The following is a 15,984-nucleotide window of genomic DNA, read 5'->3' on the forward strand; positions in this document are numbered from 1 at the left end:
ACACTGACAGCCCTGATCCTCACACAGGAGCAGGCCCACACTGGCAGCCCCGATCCTCCCGATCCTCACACAGGAGCAGGCCCACACTGACAGCCCTGATCCTCACACAGGAGCAGGCCCACACTGACAGCCCCGATCCTCACACAGGAGCAGGCCCACACTGGCAGCCCTGATCCTCCCGATCCTCACACAGGAGCAGGCCCACACTGACAGCCCCGATCCTCACACAGGAGCAGGCCCACACTGGCAGCCCCGATCCTCCCGATCCTCACACAGGAGCAGGCCCACACTGACAGCCCTGATCCTCACACAGGAGCAGGCCCACACTGACAGCCCCGATCCTCACACAGGAGCAGGCCCATGCTGGCAGCCCCGATCTTCCCAATCCTCACACAGGAGAAGGCCCACACTGACAGCCCTGATCCTCCCGATACTCACACAGGAGCAGGCCCACACTGGCAGCCCCGATCCACCCGATCCTCACACAGGAACAGGCCTGGGCTGGCAGCCCAAGGCCACAGCAGGTGGCATCCAAAGCTTCCCTCCTGGCCCTCTGGCCTGGGGTGCCGTGGGACCCCGTTCCGGGGGTGCTGAGGAGGGGCTGCTCCCTGTCGGCTTGCCTCGCCCCGTCGTGAAATGCTAGTCTCGTGCTGGCCCAGTAACAGATAGTAGCCTTGTTCCTGCTGAACCCCAGCTACAGAGCAGCATGGGGTCACTAGGCCACAGTCGTAGGGGTGACAGGAGGAGGAGGAGCATGTGCAGCTCTACAGGCCAGTACACGCATGTACTCATGTGATGCGGTGCATCTGTAATGGCTGGTTCACCCAAAGACCTGTCTCAGAACCTGGGTAGCTTTTGTGCCTGGGAACAGAAGCCCTCTTCATTCCAGCGTTTTGCTACAGTGGGTGTCCTCGGTGGGGCTTGTTGTTGCTGACCGGGTCAGCCTAACCTGTTTGTGGGGCGGGCGGTTCCCGGGGTCTGGGACCCCAGTGCACCTGAGCCCTGCGTGCCGTGCCAGGTGGGGGAGGCGTGGGACGTGGGCCCGGCCTCGCTGTCCCGCCGCCTCCCAGCGGGCAGGAGACGCGAGGCTCCCTGGGCCCCGGTGGCAGCGCGGGCCTCCGCTGACACTCCTGCAGGACAGCTGCCATCTGCGGGAAACCAAACGTCCCCTACTTTCAAATTCTAAAGAGTCAGGCAAGATGCCTCGGGCATGGGCGCGGCCACGTTCCCCACACCTATCCCTGCAGGCCAGAGCAGGTGGAGAAGGAAGCATCTAGCACCCACGGGGACCCGGCTGGAGGGAAAGCAGGCGTAGTGCTGGTGCTGAGGGTCGTCACCGAGAGGACACGCCGGCGGCCATGGGGCCGAGTGTGGTGAGCCCTGGGCTGGCGGACAACTTGCCGTAGGAGGCCACAAGTTCCTGGAGTAGGTGTTGGGGCAGGCCCGTCCCAGGGAGGGGGGACACAGACAGGAAGGGGTGCAGGGGAGCTGCTCCCGCGAGCACAGGGGCCCCGTGGTCCCTGGCGCGGCTGGGCCCGAGGGGCCTCCGCAGCGAGGAGCTGGCTGCAGAGAGTCACTCCGGGTCAGCAGAGCTACAATAGGACAGCGGGGCTCGGAACAAAGAGAGACAGAGAGCGCACAATGGCACAAACAGCAGCTGTCGTGGGCTTTCGCCCGTGCGCGAGCAGTGTGTCCACCCCGGGCCCAGCGGGGCTGAGTCCCTCGGGGGCCTCTTGAGTGTGCAGACCCACGGGCTCTGACCCCAGTTCAGGAGCCCATCTCGTGTAGAACAGGGGTAAGGTTGGGTCCATTTGGGGTTCACCGGGAAACGCTGCTGTTTTCAGCTCTCCGCCTCTGTCCAGCCCAGGTTTGTCACCGGTCGCGGTGGCTCAGGCGTCCCAAGGGACTGTCCCACACCCAGAGACCAGGAGCCCCTCTGTGGGCCTGACGTGCGGGGGGGGGGCCCGGCGGGTGACAGCAGGTGACGCCGCGCCACCGCAGCAGGCACACCCACTCTCCAGTGCATCCTTCCTTCTCCTCCGCAATGCCGAGGGCCCCCCATCACCGTCCTCAGATGCCTCCCCCCTTCCTGCTTGCTCAGGTGCACCCCGAGGGACAGGAGCCCCCTTCTGCCAGGGCTGTTTGGTACGGCTTTCCCGAAGCAATGCAGAGCTGGAGGGAAGTGAGCTTGCGCAGCCCCGCGGGCCAGGTGGGCCTCGCCCCTCCACACAGAGCCTTCGCGCCGGGACCTCGCGGCCTGGGGCTGTCCACTCCGCGGGGCCGCTGTGTTCATTCTCCTTTTCCTTTTCTCCTTGGGAGAGGCCTGCGCCGGCCCCACGTGGAAGCAACGCAGTGCTCGGCGGTTTGTGAGTGAGCGGGAGCTGGGCAGGGGGCCCTGGGGTCCTCGGGAGCATCTTGCTCCCCACGCCCACCCCATGCCGCGCCTGAACCCCGATCCTCCTCCACCAGAGGAGCACCATGCAGGGAGCCTTGGGCCCAGGCCTGGCCGGCAGGCCACGCTGCCCTCACTGCCCGCTCATCTGCGCACGGCTGGGCCCAGACCCAGCAGCGGTGCAGCATGCAGGATGGGTGCCGGGCGTCCGCAGACCACATTTATCACCACAGAGGGAAGGCACTGGCCAGAGCCGGCCCTGCCACACTAAGTAGTGAGGAGCCTGTGGGCCTCGGGAGCCTGCAGAGCTCAGAACTGGGGAGGTGGGGGCCGTCCTGGAGGAGCTTACTGCCTGGCCCGGGCAGCGAGACTCACCCAGCACGCGCGTTGAGTGCCAGGCCTCCTGACCAGCTGCCCGGGAGTGTGCGGCTCGCCCTCCACCAGGGCAGGGCTCTCCGGTGAGCAGAAAACTAAGGACCACAGAGCGGTTGGAGCCACTGCAGCCTCCCGGGAGCTGAGGGGGTGGCGGGGGTGGGGGGATTCACATTGATAGTAACAGTCGAGGGTGAATTATTTTAAGTCATGGGTTTCATATCTTTCTTCCCCCCACAGCCGCTTCTCCATCCAGCAAGACACCCCCGTGAAGACGGGGCTTCGAGGTTCACAGGTTAGGGGTGGAGTTGGGTCATGGTGATTCTAGGGAGACTCTGTAATGTGTGTTGTTTCTGTTTTTAAAACAAAGGCACTGACCATCCATACTCAACCTCAAGTGAGCCATGGCTGTGTTCTGTAGCTCAGGGGTGTGCTTCATTGGGGGCTAGCATCGCAGGGTGCCCAGCAGTGAACGCGTGCACTAAACCTGCCAGTGACTGTCAGCACCCAGAAGGCAGGAGTCAGGATCTCCGCTCTGGCCCCGCCCCCACCCAGGTCTTTTCTTGGGGTCCCCTAGAGCCCCTTCCATAATGTTTCACCTTGAACTTGTAGGAATTTGAAAAGAAGCAGAAAATTCAACTCAGCTTTTCTGCAGAGATGCAGAAAAGAGCTCAGCGTCCCAGCGTCCCAGCAAAGCGCTCGGGTCCCGGCACAAAGGTTTCTTTCTAGTGCTGAGAAAGAGAATGTCCTCATTCTGCAAATATTTCTGGAGCAGTTCTTCCCAGCGGGCGCAGGGCTCCGTGTGAGGCTGAGGCTCCGGATCAGAGCAGGCTCCAGGCCCAACCCAGCGTGCCCAGTGCAGGAGCCTCTGTTTTTACACCTGCTCCCTGTGACACGGGGACTCGATCAGACACAGCAAAAGCGAAAAGTCCATTGCAGATTGTCTTGTTTGGGGTGCCGGTGTGGGGGCTTGACCTCGGAGCCTGAGTACTGTTCCTTAGCTGTAGCTTTTTCTGCTCAGGGCTGGTGCTCTGCCACAGCTCCCCTTCTGACTTGTGGATGGTAAATTGGAGATAAGAATCTAAAGAACTTCCTGCCCAGGCTGGCTTTGAACCTGGATCCTTGGATCTCAGCTTCCTGAGTGTGTAGTTAGGACATCAGGTGTGAGCTGCCTTTTCATGATAAACTTTCTTTTCTCTCCTCCTCTTCCACCCGCCTCCTTAATCATGACTCAGAGCCATTTCCTGTGACAGTGCTCTGCTTCTGCTTCTGCTTCTGCTTCTGCTTCCTCAGGACTCTCTGGTCAGCCTCAGAATGCCACAGGGCCCAGGCTTGCTCAGAGTGCTGGGGGCGGGAATGGGCACTGGGGCACCTCCTGCCTGTCAGGTGAAGGTGCACAGGGGGCGGAGGGGGGAGGGGAGGCTGCCCAGCCTGCACTGCTGTCTACTACATGTCGGCTCTAAGAATTTCACTTCTTTAGTGAATGAGTTTTGATGGTAGTGTAACATCCTGGCAGAATCTGTCTCTGCAGACAAGTCTGACTCCTTCCCAACTCTTCTCATAATCACTGATGTGTACTAGGAAGGCCCTGGAGTGGAATATTAGTGAATGCCCTTCCTGTACCTTTCCTTTTGTGTCCTGACTCATTTCCTGTTTGTTTGAAAAGTGGTATTTAAGCAACACAGTGAAGTAGGAACTTCCTTAATTGCTCTGTGTGTGCGCATATGTGCATGCGTGTGCTCAAGGCCTGAGCCACCATCTTTTTTTCTATTTTTAGCAGCTTTGTTGTGGTGGGCTTGCGTGCCATTGTATGTGTGCTAGTTAATGGGATTTTGAGTAGCCAGAGTTGCACAAGATACTCTCATCGCCCCAGCAAGAACAGCTCAGACCCCTGGCACTCACCTCCATTCTTCCACCACTTGGCCTCGGGCGACCCTGAGCACACCTTCCTTCAGTGGCTGCGAACTTGCCTCCGGGTGTTTCTGGACTGGTCTTCCTCCAGCCCCCTGGCCTCTTCCACTCGGGAAGCACAGGCCTTTGCTCCGTCCCTTTGTCTCTGGACAGCACCGTGTCTTGTGACACGCCACGCTTTGTCCCCCCAGTCCACAAGCACGTGGGATGTGGAGGGGTTTCTGTGCCCGCGGCTGTGCACTGTGCTGCTCTGGTGTCCGGGGTGAGTCTCAGGCAGACCCCAGGGCCATGTCTGTCTCGTCTGTTCTGTTCTCACATGGACTCATGGCACCTCAGTAACCTCAGGTCCCAGAACTTCCTGTCACGTCAGGGTTGCGCAGGTAACTCCAGAGAGGGCCGTGAGAGGCAGTGGCCCTCGACCCAGGTCAGCACTGCAGCTGGTCAGCTCATTGGCAGACCACTTGTGAGCGGGCTTTCTTTCTTTACTTAGTGGTTGGCGTGGCCCTGGTGGTTGGAGAGTCTCTGTCTATCTGCTGCGTCTGGCTCTAGTTTTCTCCAGGTGGCATAAACATGCCCCCTAACTGATGGGCATTCTAATACCTGCTGGCCAGGCAGATCACCTGCCACACCTGGCCAGTCCCCAAGTAAGCCAGCCGCCTTGATCGGGAAGAGCGAGATTCCACACTCACCTGTACACAGTATGTCCATGTGTGCCTTGTCATACACTAATGGCACACACAGGTACACACACATGCTCATGACTGCTATTAAAGGAACACACTTCCAAAAAGAACACACAAAAAAGAGCTCCTGCTCCCCGGGTGCCCTCCTGTGGAGAGTTATTTGCTCTAAGCCTTTCAGGCCCACTACGGGTAGGGTGGACCCTGTGTGTGTGCAGCCCCGGTCAGTCATTGCACAGGGGACAGGAAGTGACATGCTGAGTGCAAGGTGAGGGTGGGTGGCGATCGCAGAAGCCGGGCAGAGGCCCTGGGAGGCCCCACGCAGCTGGGACACCGGTCAAGTGGAGGCCATGCCCTGGGGCGCCACGCGGCTGGGACACCGGTCAGGTGGAGGCCATGCCCTGGGGGCCTGCAGGGCTGGGTGGGGGCCTGCAGGGCTGGGACAGCGTGCAGATGGAAGCCATGCCCTAGGGGCCCCACGCAGCTGGGACACCAGTCAGTTGGAGGCCAGGCCCTGGGGGGCCATGCAGCTGGGTCACTGTACAGGTGGAGGCCATGCCCTGGGGCCTGCAGGGCTGGTACAGGTGGAGGCCATGCTCTGGGGGCCCCACGCAGCTGGGACACCATGCAGGTGGAGGCCATGCCCTGGGGGCCTGCAGGGCTGGGTCTGCACAGGGAGTCTACCTCTGACATGCACTTGAGCACTGAGTCTGTCTGTGCAGCTCTGGGCACCGTGGCATCTCCAGGGAAGTGGCACCGGCTCTCAGCCTGAGGTTGGGAAATGTAGGTGTCTGTCCCGTGTGCCGGCCGCTGCGTGGGCAGCAGAGGTGCATCCTCGCAGGAGCAGGTTCGCATGCTCTCTAGGGAGGGGGACAGTGGGACAAGAGCCGTAGGTGGAGGTGTGCCTGCTACTGCTGCCCTTGGCAGGAGCCCATCAGACAAGGCTGGGCTGGGGCCCCGGGGCCAAGTCCGAGCAGAGCTGGTGCAGTGGCGGCCTGGACGGTGCCCAGGTCCCTGGACTCTGGGTCGTGTTGGAAAGCCTGTGCTGAATTACCCATCAGGCACCAGTGCAACCCGTGACAACCCTGGCAACCTCGCAGACAGCAGAGCCCTGTCACGTGGGAGTCAGCTTCCAGGGCACCTTCCTCGTGCTGTGTTTTGGTTTGGATGTTCGCAGAGGGCCAGGCCCCGGGCGTCTGCGTGGCAGCCACATCCCCCCTGCGGCCCACGTGCCAGGCCTGGAGTCCACAGCAGCCCCCTCCTGCCCCTCAGGACAGAGGAACAGGAGTGGCCCGGCCCCCTGCCCACCGCCATGGCCTCCAGACCCCTGGGAACCAGCCTGCATTGAGGGGGTGGACACTCGGGAATAAAAACCAAGAGTTCTCCAAGGGAAGTCCAGGAGGTCGGCTTCACTCCAGCCTTGGAGAACTGCAGGGCTGATGTCCAGGCCCCGCATTGTGTTGACATTTAGGTTAATTCCTTGTAAAAGAAATCATCCGTTTATTCACGGTTCATTCAGCAAAAGATAAAAATGGGTTCTTGTCTGGTCTGTACCCCTGGCTCTCCCAGGGAGGGTGTGTGTAGCGCCTGCCTCCAGCCCTCAGTTCAGTGCCCTTCGCTGATCACGTAAGTGGTGTCTGAGTCTCTGACCATGATTGTCTCCCAACACTTAACAATGGAGAAAAAAAAAAAAAACCTCCAGAAATTAACAGACATTCCCCAAAGCAAGTCATGTTGGGAAGCAGCTGGAGGCGGTGGTGAGAGTGGGTCTCAGAGTGTCATCTTGAATCCCATTAGCTCCTATCCGCATTTTATCGCCTGAGGAGTTTTGAGGACTTCACAGAATGAGCCCTGGCTCACAGCTCACAGCGTTTTGACGTTGTTTTTATGCGTCCGCACATCGGGGCCAGCGCCGGCTGGTACCGGGCTGGGCCGGCTCTTCCTCAGGGAGCGGCTCCAGCCCTGAAAGGGGGCGTTGTGCACGGCCGGGGCTACATGGGGCTGGACATTTGACACTATTGTCCCCAAGAGGCTCCGCGCAAGATGCTGCACGCTGACCTGTGACCGCCCTGTCGGCCCCTCCGACAGACTCAGCGGCCGAAAGCCCGCTCGTGAATGTATCTGCTTCCCTCTGGAAGGGCGCTCAGAGGCTCTTAGTTTCCAACTGTTGTCCACCATAACCAAAGACACAAGTGCTCTGACCAGCTAGCAGACAGACTGCTTTCAGGACTCCACAGCCACATGGGTCACAGTTTAGCTGGGAAAAGGGCCTCCGTCACCAGGAGCTGACCTGCAGATTCTTGGCACCGGAGACCAAGAATGCTGTAGTAGTGTTGGTGCCTTTGCTGCAAGCATGTCCGCTGCCTATCCCTTCCTGACCAGGGACGAGGATCTCTATGTGCATAGCGTGGATGTACCCATTTCTAGACAAACAGTCGCATGGCCACACGTGTGGTGCCGTCACCATCCTCAGTATAGAGCGAGGAACACGCTTGGAAGCACTTGTGTTCACCTGCTGTGTGCACAGCTCCTGGGGGAGATGCGCAAGCCTGGTGAGCTCCCGCTGGTGTGTCTAGGGAAAGAAACAGGGCAGGGCAGGAGTGCGGAACACTGGAGGGCAGCAGCCCGGGGGCTCACAGGTCTGACAGCGGGAGGGATGAGGCTGAGGAGGGTGAGTGGGAGACGCACGTGGCCGGCACCGAGGACGCGGGGGGGGGGGGATGTGGGGGCTGAGCCCGCCACCGCCCGGCCCCTGGGACCTGTCCTCCATGGGCGGTGGGTCTCCAGGGGCTCTGCAGGGTGTGCAGCCAAAGGGCCCACAGACCTCCCTGCAGCGTCCCCACAGGGCGGCGTTGGTCCAGAAGAGCAGCATCTAATCGTGGGCAGGGCACTGGTACCTGAGGACGTGGGGCACAGGAGCAGAGTTCTGTCCCCGCAGGACAGAACTGACGCGAGATGAACAGGGTCCCCTCGGGGAGTGTCTCCGTGGGCCCAGGGAGAGCACCGCTCCGTTAGCTTCCTGGGGGTACAGCCGGAGCAGAAGGTAGCAGATGTGAGAGCCGAGCACCAAAGCCCGGCACCTGCAGACCACGGTCCCGCCCAACGCCCCTGACCTAGCTCTCGGTGCTGAGCACAGCGTGGCCGTCCCCACCCAGGCCCGTGACACCGCTGTGGCCACCTCAGTGCGGTCCGGTGGCCCCTCCTGCGCATCTCGGTCTCGGTCCTCTCCCAGGGACCTGTCTTCACTGGGAGCCCATGCTGGGCCCGTGCAGGCCACCTTCCCAGAGCTGCCTCTCAGTCAGCACGCCTCCACCGCTCCCGTGAGTGAGCTTGGGGGGCTACACCCACCGTGCTCTGCACACTCATATGAGAAGGGCAGTGGTGGGGAAATCTCAGATCCGCTTCCATAAAGAACCGGCGCTGTGTCGTAGGGAGTGTGTGCGAGGTCTCCCTTTAGCTCGAGCTGGAGGGATGGTAGAGGAAGCGCAGACTCGGACACCGCCCTCCTCGGCGGCGGCAGTGGCTGTGAGGGTCAGGGGAGCTGGAGGGCTGCAGGAACGCCGAGGACCGATGCTGTGACGGGCAGCAGCACCGGGGCGCAGTTGTTCTGAAGGGTGGAAAATGGCATCTGAGGTAGATCTGAGGCCTGGGGAGCAAGAGGCAGAAGATGTCAGCTAGAAAGTGGTGAGAGGGTGGGGCAAGGGGCTATAGGGTGAACGTGTGCAAGCGTGAGGGTAGGTAGGTGGACGGATAAGGATGGATGAGCAGTGGACGCGTAGGTGGTAGACGGATGGGAACATGAGTAGCTGCGTGGATATGGAGGTGATTGGATGGCTGGCAGGAAGAAGGATGGAAAATATACTTATGTATTTATGCATTTGTTTTTGGTACTGGGGCGTCCAAAGGCACTTGGGACCTCCGGCAGCTCTCTGCCACAAATCCCATCCCTTTTGCTTTCCGTTTGTTTTTCAGATAGGGCCTCCTGCTTTAGCCCCCATCTCGAGTTACTGCGGGCATGCTTACCATGCCAGGGCCTTCAGTTTGCATTTACTGAACAGGGCCTCCAAAACATTGACTGAGACCTGGGACTGACTTTTGCCACATGCGCTCCCAAGGAGGAGCGATCATGGCGGTGTCTGGTATGCTAGCGCCGTGGGCCCGCACGGCCCTGGGTCTGCCCGCTGTGGGTTCAGAGTCGCTACGACCATCGTCCCAGGAACAGAACCCATATGAATAGCAAGCTCCTTTTATTATTATCATTGGTGGTGGTGGCGTTGTCATCTTCAACCAGTTGTACAAAGAGGGTCAATTTAACATGTCCACTTATGTGTGTGATGTATCTTGACCGTCATGAGTTCCTTTTTCTCTTGTCTCTACTCCTGGGCTGGGAGAAGGGGCGTGTGCGGCTAGCACGCGCTACTCATGCAGATGCAGGTGCACGGCGGTCATCAGCTAGCACACAGCTGGACCCTGGGGGGCGAGTCCCGGAGCGCAGCACAGCCCTGCCTTTCCATGACCCCTTCTGTTGTGGGAGGGCCCGGGCTGAGCTATTTAGAGCAAATAGAAACTATATGTTCTAGGCACACAAAGGAGGCGTTGGCGTGAGGCGAGTGGGTTGACAAGACCTGCTTGTGGAGTTGTTTTACAGAAATCGCAGCGGGCAACCTGGCGTGCGGCCACATGCCTCTCGTTGATGCAGAATTTCTGCCATAGCAAGTCTGTGGGCCGCACCATGGCCCCTTTGTTTCCTGCGCCCTCCCCAGTGACCTTGAGCAGTGTGCCAAGGGCAGGAACATTCCGAGAGAGGAGGGCCTTGCTCCGGCCCACTCTCCGAATTCCAGGGCCCAAGGGGGTGGGCGGCCTTCCACCTGCAGGTACGGGTACCGTGCGGCCCTCCTGTCCAGGTGGGAGTGGAGGAATTCGGTCTCCTTTGAAAAGCGCGCCATGGCCTTTCAGCTGCACACTGATGCCATGCGTACGCGGGCACCAGGTCCACGGCTCGGGTCCTGCTGGCCCCCTCGCCACGCGAGTTCCTCCAGCCAGAGCTGCTGGGCTTCAGTACCCTCACGTTCCTTGCTCCTTGGCTTCCTTCTGCTTCTATTCATTTTTCTACGCGTGCTTTGAGGCGCTGCGTCGGCGCGTAGAGTGTTTAAGATGCTCCATCCACACGTCCATGCTCTTGGCGAGAGTCCCTTCAGGTGCTTGTTCTGGCGAGTTCTGGGTAGCTCGGCAGTCTCCTGCGTGCGGGCGAGCACCACAGCGTGTTCCTCTAGAGCTGCTCCCGCCCCTGACGACCCTGTGCCCCCCTTGTCGTCCATTTGTGTGTCTTGTGAGCAAAGGAACAGCTCCATGTGTTCAAAGACCAAGAAGTCATCGACGTCCACTGCACAGAGCCTGGGGTCTCCTTGGAGCACTTCCGCAGGGCGGTGCATGGAACAGGAGGTCAAGGTGGGGGCAGCCCACCCTGAAACCCGCGGCGGCCGCAGGCTTGCCCTGGGCCTCTCACGCCTGTTCCCCACTGCTATGTTTCCCTCTGTGAACCCCGGGGTTTCTGCAAGCAGGCCTCTACCAGAGCAGAGGTGCCCAGCATGTGGTCTCTGAGGAGGCTGAGCGGGCGCCGGGCCCCTGGGGCACCTGCCCCCACCCTCCCTGAGGGCCTCTGAGCCCCTGCCCCCGCCCGTGCTGCATCGGGTCCTGCCGACACCTTCAGAGCTGCCAGTGGAGCAGGGACAGGGCTGGAGAGGGGACCGCTGTTCTGCCCGCGTGTCCATGAGCAGAACGCCTTGCGGCGTTGGGCACAGTCGCAGAGAACTGCACACCTGAGGGCATCCGACCCAGCTCCTGACGCAGCGGATGGACGCCTTCAAGACAGAAGAAAAGCTCCCACCTGAAGTGACCGCATAGAAGCAACCTGACAGCCACCGTGTCAGTCTCCAGGCTCTCCCCGCGAAGGATCTTATGTTCTTCTGGAGAGAGAAGGTTCTGGAAATGCCAGCATATTCCACTGTGTAACAGTTTTATGCTGGCTGTGCCTCACCAAGGCCCTGAAGCTGTCCTAAAGATTGGAGAATAGACACAAATGCAGAGTCCTGGCCCCCAAGAGGAGGCTGCCCACAGGGGAGAGGCCTGGCAAATGGAAGCCACGAACAGGAAGCCCGCAGAGCCTCGTGCACTGAGCAGGGATAAGGTGCACACAGCAAGCCGGCGTGGCCACCGGGGCAACCACAGCGAGCTTTGGTCCAAGCAGGGCCTCAAATGTGGGGCAAAAGGCAGAGCAGATGCAGGCTCTGATAACGGTGCACGAGGTAGGGGCTATTCGTGGCAGATCTCCTATGAATCGTTTTGCAGGTGTATAGATGGGGAACCTCGAAACACCCATTCCTGAGAACCTCAGTGCTGGGAAAAAGGCGGCAAAAGCCCAGCACGTGGACAGAAATAAATAGGAAGGAAAGAAGAGGAGGCTGGCATCACCCAGATAGGAACAATCTAGAGGAAAAAGCAGTAGTCGGTGGGCTGGACCGGCAAGCAGGCCATGCGTCTGACACACGGGCCTAGCCATGGCCTGTGTGGACGGTGCCCTGGGGTCACAGCATCCCACATCGGTGAGTAGCAAATGCCACCCGCACATGCCACAGCCCTGTGTGCTTCTGTCTCCAGACACCACTAAAAATCCAGCGATGTTTCTGTGTCCCTAAGAAATGATTAGCTTCATACCTTCGGAAGGCTTTCTACAGTTCTTCTAGCAGCAACATTGAAGTGTCATTTGTGTGCATATGCTGGAACTGGGGCTTGAACTCAGGACCAGGGTGCTGTCCCGTGAACTTGTTCACTCCAGGACGGAGCTCTGTCACGCGAGTCACTGCTCCACTTCTGGCTTTTTGCAAGTGAATTGGAGCTAAGAGTCTCACAGACTTTCTTTCCTGCCTGGGCCGGCTGTGAATTATGATCCTCGGATCTCAGCCTCCTGATCAGAGCTGTGAGCCACCCGGGCCCTGCTAAGTAAATTTTCCTGTATTTGGAGAAGTGAGTCACTAACACCAAAAACACTGCAGGTGCCCATTCTGGAGAAATCAGATCTGCAGGTGTCACTGCTTATGTCCTAAGTGCTCCGTTCTAGAATCGTCTTCCAGGCGAGGACTCTGTGCTGCTCTGGTTTCTGTCAGGGCAGGCCTGGGGGCACATGCAAGGGCTTGTCCACCCAGCCGCCGCCCCCCAGATCTAGACTCCACCGGTTGGGAGAAGCTACTTTGGGGATACAAAACGCCTTCTCTGTGCCCCACAAATAGCTGTATTCAGGGACACAAAGGCCAACTGTTGTAGAAGTATTAGTATTCAGATGCTCTTGTGTTTTGTTAATGCATGTAATGACGTATAATAGAGCTATTGTCTCCTTGCCCATTTGCATTACTTTATACCAGCCACAGAACATAAAGCACAGCCACAGAAATCAGACTTGTCAGTTGCTGCTGCCGCTGATAAATCACCGCTGCATCCCTGTGAAAGCTGCAGCTTGTACCATGCTCAGGTTGTTTGCAGGGCAGCGATGCATCGGAGCACGGTGCCGCGAGTATCAGCATTCTCGCGTGGTCCTGAGCCCTCCCCTCTCCCCCTCCCCACCCACCCCCCGTTCCGCACACACCCCTTCTTTCTCGCTCATCCTGTGGCCTATTGTGTTTTCCTCTAACACCAAGTTGCTGGTTTTAGCTTTAAAGTTCTTTTGGGGTGCTGTGCATGGAACCCAGGGCCTTGTGCATGCTAGGCAAGCACTCTACCCCTGGGCGGCTGTTTCTGCAGCACCGTGGCCGCAGAACACACCCAGCAGCTGCAAGCACTATCAGGAGCCTGTGCAAAACCATGCGGCATGCAGCCCTGGGCTCTGCTGTCTGTTTGCCTTGCACTTGGTCACTGATAAATATTACCCATGTGTGTGAGTGGACATAAGATCTGATATTGGCTGTTTATCAATTGTGCATTGAGGGACTGACTGACTGCTCTTAGGCTTGGATAGGGCAGTTTCTAAACCCATATGATATTGATGTTTGAAATCCAGTGTGTTAGGTTTGTACAAGCTTTCATGTGTGATATACAGGTATGTATATGTGTGTATGTATGTGCATATGCACATACACCTGTATGTATATGTTCATATACATGTATATATATACATATATATACATATATATATATGTATATGTATATATATATATTATGTCAAAGGAAATTGCCAACCTCGGCCTTCACAGGCAGCCATCGTCCCCCAGAACTATGACCCATCTTCTCCGTGGCCCTTTGGCCTGAGCCCTGTGAGCTCAGACACGTGCAGAATAGATCATTTATTCCATTTACTCAAGAAGCCCTGGGCGACACATGAAGAAGTGAAGAGGAGGCCGCCCTGGGTCGGGGTCCTCCTGGCCGAGTGGACCAGAAGGCTTCCCGATGGCACCGTGGAGCGCGCCGTGCCGCAGGCAGCGGCCGTAGGCAGCCCCTCCTCTGTGAGGCCTGCTCGGTCAGCACCGAGCGCCAGTGGAGAGCTAGAGAATGCCGTGTGCCCGCATGAGCGGGGGCCTCACCGGCCTAGGTGCAGCTGTCAGGGGACGTAGTGGGCTCTGCTGGTCCTGAAGAGCCGTGGTGGGCGCACCGCAGGAGCGCTCTCCGGCCGGTGTCTTCCTGGGGGCCGTGGACCGGGTGTCGGGAGTGCTCTTCCTCTAGCTGCTCCCCGAGGAGGGCAGTCCGTGGGGCCTGTCCCAGGCAGCTCCGTCCTGCAGGCTCTGGCGTTTCCGTCCACGCCAGACAGGGCGGTGGCCACCCAAGAACGTCCTCAGCAGGGGCACACCCCAGCCGCCAGCCTTTCCCACGTGCCCGCCTGGCTCGGGAGGGCCTGCAAGCAGGACCTTGCGGTGTGCCGCGCTGCGCAGCGGGTGGTGCCAGACCTGGGGGCCGCAGAGCCAGTGCGGCCGTGCGGGCCAGGCCAGCAGACGGAGCCCCCTCTGAGGGCAGCGGGCCGCCCGCCGCCCTTCACCCGCATCCCAAGTGTGGCTCTCGTTCTCCGGGAGGGGCGAGGCGATGCCTCAGCCCTGTGGTGGGGACCCTGAGCCCCTGGCCAGCCCGATGCTGCCCTCACCACCTGCCCAGCGCGCCACGAGAGCCACATCCTACATGAAAAGCCCATGACACCCACCCCAGTCTCCTGCAGTGCCCACCCGTGCCCCCTGGGTCCCGTCCTGTGGGCCCAGCACAGTGTGGCCCCCGTGCCCCCTGCACCCCGTCCCGTGGGCTCAGCACAGTGTCCCCCTGTTCCCCCCAGACCCCGTCCCATGGGCTCAGCACAGTACACCAGGCCTCTGGGTAGCGCACTCCCCTCCCCAGCCCAGGCCCACCATCAAGCATCACCTCCGAAGGACCACTCTGACCTCCGTGTGCTCGGTCCCCATGTCACCGCCTTGTATGACAGCGGGTGGCGTGTGGCACTTGGTTACACCTGGACACTGAGCTGATTCTCACAGCTTTAGAGACACTAACTCCAGAGGCCTGGAGGACAGACCAGCCTTCCGGAAATAGTGCTTCTAGGTGCCTGGGGCCGTGTGGCTGGGTCACCAGAGTCTCTGCCTCCCCATCATCCTGCGGCCCTGTACATCTGTGTCTCTGTGTCCAGAGTTCCCTGTCTCACAAGACCCCGCTCATCGGATGAAGCCACCGTGTTGCAACAGGAGCTCATCTTCATTTGGTCTCAGCTGCAAAGACCCCTGCTTCCAATACGGACACACTCGTAGGAAGAGAAGTAGGACTAGACATGGCATCTTAGGGGTGCTACATTTTAGGGGTGCTACATTTTAGGGGTGCTACTCGACACATAAGGCATGTTTTCCTGTGTGGTCATGCACCGGAATGTGAGCCTCAGGAGAAGAAGGGCCTGGTCTCTAGAACTCAGCAATGACTGTGCTTATCAAGTGCTCAGTAAGTAACGGGTGCATCTGTGACAGGGGCTCGCAGATGGCAGATGGATAAATGGGGCGGCCAGGTAGGTTTTGTTGGTAAATGCCAGCCGATGGGTGAATGGACGGAAGGGCGATGGGTGGCTCGTTGCCGCCTGTGAGACAGGTGTGTCGTCTGGGGAAGGCGACAAGATGGCGGCAGACGGCACGCAGTACCCCTCACCCGTCTCCACGTGGAAACTGTCCCCATTCTCAGGGGAGAGGCCGGAGGAAATGTCCTGAGCAAGCAGCTCTCCCACAAGAGAGGCTTCTCTGGGATCTAAGCATACATTACAAAAAGATGTGGGAAGTTCCACTTTCTGCCAAGACTGTTAAAGACAGCTTTTGTCAAGTGAGCGTTCCCAGGACGGGACGCTCCGAGCCCCAGCGCTGGCCTTGAGGTACCGGTGCTCCTGGGAGCCCCGGCTCCACGCTGAGCGGCAGGGTCCAGCCCGGGGTCACGAGGGCGGCCCTGGACTTGGTGGGGTACCGGGCTGCGTGGACCGTGCAGCGGGCAGGTTAGCTCCCGCCAGAGGCCGTTCGCGGTTCACCGTGGCTCCGGGGCCCCCGCAGTTGCCCTGTGGTTTTTAGAGGAACCGGCCCGTTCAGGCCCCCAGGAAGAAAGTGGCTTTGTCCTGCGTGGCCGGGCACAGGCCCG

General features: G+C 59.6%; 1 protein-coding gene across 5 annotated transcripts in view; it reads left to right on the top strand.

Moving 5' to 3' along the window:
• Mbp (myelin basic protein) overlaps positions 1 to 15,984 on the top strand; it is a 75,859-nt gene that overhangs the window by 36,504 nt on the left and 23,371 nt on the right. The gene's annotated exons all lie outside the window — the stretch shown is intronic.

The sequence above is a fragment of the Dipodomys merriami genome, unplaced genomic scaffold (assembly GCF_024711535.1).
Source record: "Dipodomys merriami isolate MVZ:Mamm:240054 unplaced genomic scaffold, mDipMer1.0.p SCAF_2, whole genome shotgun sequence".
Taxonomy (NCBI): Eukaryota; Metazoa; Chordata; class Mammalia; order Rodentia; family Heteromyidae; genus Dipodomys; species Dipodomys merriami.